Source organism: Bombus affinis, chromosome 3 (assembly GCF_024516045.1).
Source record: "Bombus affinis isolate iyBomAffi1 chromosome 3, iyBomAffi1.2, whole genome shotgun sequence".
In the NCBI taxonomy this organism is placed as follows: Eukaryota; Metazoa; Arthropoda; class Insecta; order Hymenoptera; family Apidae; genus Bombus; species Bombus affinis.
Window position 1 is genome coordinate 15,478,846 of NC_066346.1, and position 3,104 is coordinate 15,481,949.

A 3,104-nucleotide genomic window follows, 5' to 3' on the forward strand; every position below is an offset into this window, starting at 1 on the left:
TTGAAGTTGAAGAAATTAAGAAAAAGTCGAAACGAAGCAAACGCGATTCCTTAAGCCACGATGTTCAGGGATTTTATAATCTTTCCGGTGACGTCTTCGACGTGGAATACCCAGAAGCTGAGAAATTGATTCTGTACGATGAAAAAGACGATGTCTCCACAGAATACAACGATACAATAGTGGAAGAATTATCGATCGACGTAAATCCTGTTGAGAAATGCTCAGTTGGTATGACCGCTAGTTACTAAAAGGTTACTAGGGTTATGTTGGTACGACTCCTAACGACGCTCTTTTGCCACAGGAGTCGACCACGCCTTAATTGCTAAGACGCATTGGGAGAGTTTAGACGTTTGCTGTGTGATTTGGTGTTTTGTATAAGAGAGAAAATAAAAGGTGTGATAACCAATCCGAGTGGATCCGAGATTGATTATCAACCCCAACCTATATAAAATAACAAATCCCGAGGAAATTGGATACTTCTCTGGTCCTAAATGGCAAAGGAACAGATTATCAAGTAAGTCAAATATTTTTCCAAATGCCATTCTTGTACAATCGTTGCTTTTCTACTTACCACGTACAATATAGCGGTTAATAAATTAACGAATCATCGAATATTACTGAAAGAAAGAAATTGTACTGATATTCCAATCTATCGTGTACAAAAGTAATAATAACAGCATGTAATATAAGAATAGCTTATCTTCAGCCTTAAAAGGAACTCGGTTTACAATTATTCTCCCTATTGCGTTCCACTCTCGCTTGATCTTCTACACGTTCATCTATATTTCGCTGTTTTTAATTTATTTTATTATTCCCTGTCTATTACACATATGTATATTGTCCATTGCACGAATCTTTATCTATCTTGCCTAATTTAATGTAAAAAAATAGAAAAATAGAAAAATTTGCTGGAGGAATACGTTTACCAAAATTTGTCAAGAATTTTAAAGAAATTTGCAGGATGAAATTCACGGTGATACCGAATTGATATTTTTGAAATTATACTTTTGAAATAATTATTTATATCATAATAATTATTCCACGAATACTTGCTCGTAGATATTAATTTATGCTTTTAATAATCATGCGTTTAAGCTATCAAGTCGAGTCGAGTAGACTTTCTAATTTCGTGGAAGATAAGTCGATTTCTAAGATAAGTCATTTCATAGAGAAAAGACCAGCTGCTAAGGATTCGCCGCCACGATGGCTAGAGCTTGGAATAGCTGCTGATTACTCCGTGGTAGATTTTCATGGAATTCGAGTACAGCAATATATCTTGGCTCTTTTAAACATCGTAAGTAATACCAAACGAAATTCTGTTATTATACTTAGATATAGAATACCTTCTCCTACATATGTACGCAAGCAACCGGGAAACATAGGGCAGAGTTATGCGTATCTCTGTATTTTCAAGGTACGCTACTTGCTTTCAAACATCTCGATCGTATATTCGGATGGAAGCTCTGTATTTTCTGTTTACACTGTTCAAAGCTTGCACGTATCTTTTAAAAAGTTCAGCGAATAATTTATCCGTAATGGAATTTTGTAATCGATTAATTTCAGCCATTCGGTAATTGGTTTTCCAATGCTGTTGAGATTAATAACGTACATTTCCTAAGATAAATATAACGAATAAAATTAATTTTTTAGGAAAATTATATAAGATACGATGTATTTACGAGAGTTTTGAATAATAATTTATTTGTAAGGCTGTAATACTGTTTTAACGCCTGTTACATTTTCGTACGTATTTTAATCCTAGGTCAGTGCAATTTACATGGACCCATCGCTCGAATCCAACATGATTCTAGTGATCGTACGAATGATTTTATACGCGGAAAAACGAGACGTTATAGTAAGCGATTTCCATTAAATTAAATCATTTAACTAAAGTAGTAACTATCTGAGATACGCATATGCGAGTGTCAATTATTTTATTTTCTACTTATCTGTACAGTGTATGGTATATAAATTATATAGGTCAAAATATCTGCGCATGACGTTCTAGATCGATAAAATGCAACGAGTTCCATTTTGTTAAATTGGACAACCGTGAACGATCCCTTGAAAACAAATTTCCAAACAAACAATTTTCACGGATCATTGACAAACCTCGCATTTATCGTGTATCCGAAATATCTGTATAATCGACTATTAAACCTTTTTCATCTCTTAAGAATCTTAATTTAATGTTATAGACCTATGATAATATCATTGATATACGACACTTGCGATTCCTTTTACTTTTCTTTTTCTGCTATTCTTCTCTGCTGTTGAATCAACATTTCAACATTTTTCAGGAAGATTAAAATACTAATAGCGTTACAAGTTACATTTGATTACAATCAACAACACGATTACTTGCACATATATTTATTATCATTGACGAATATTTATATATAGTATATAATGCATGATGTAATAATAAATATAATATATTCGTAATATTTGCTAGCTTTTATTAAGAAAATATTAATAAATTGTCGTAGGTCCGCCGTGGCGATGCCAGACGATCTCTCGAGAACGTGAACAAATGGAACAGAAAGATGCTGTCCTCGGAGGACGTAAATCACGATGTTGCTGTATGGTTGACGCGATTAGATATAGGAGGTCCTTCGAGATTGTGCGCGTTAAATCGAGACGAAGGCTTGACCAGCGCCTTTATCATCGCTCACGAAGTAGCACGCATGTGAGTGTCCCACATGTTGAGATATCGTTGGCAAACTGAAATATTTATAACTGGCCTGGGTATTTACGCAGAGACCGTGTGATATTTATTTATGCAAATACGTACTTGTACGAGAATAATTTGAAAAATGAAATCTCCATAGAAGAACTTATTATCTTTACCGAATATCACAACGAGTACTGTACTTTGAATCTGCCATAGATTTTTGCGTATTATGTGCGTTCTTGCATTCCTCCTTTCACCTACGATGGCTCTTAAACAAGAAACGATATCGTAACGAGAAATACAACTTAGCTGAGCGTCCACTTTGGTTCCACTAGTGTTGTCCAATACGACTTTGTGTTTGACCTCGCTATTAGGGGACTTTTTACCCAACGTTTCCTTCACCGCCTTCACTACCTTCGATTTATCGAAC

The 3,104-nt window shown here is 34.7% G+C and overlaps 1 long non-coding RNA gene across 2 annotated transcripts; it reads left to right on the forward strand.

Annotated features, from left to right (window-relative positions):
- The first annotated feature begins 306 nt into the window (after window positions 1–306).
- On the forward strand, window positions 307–2,611 carry LOC126914851 (uncharacterized). 2 transcript variants are annotated; one of them, XR_007709869.1, is made up of 4 exons: window positions 307–514; window positions 1,170–1,294; window positions 1,763–1,855; window positions 2,490–2,611. It is a non-coding gene; the product is annotated as an uncharacterized LOC126914851 (long non-coding RNA). The 2 variants fall into 2 exon arrangements; XR_007709870.1 differs by lacking the exon at window positions 2,490–2,611 and adding an exon at window positions 2,009–2,026.
- Window positions 2,612–3,104: the final 493 nt, after the last annotated feature.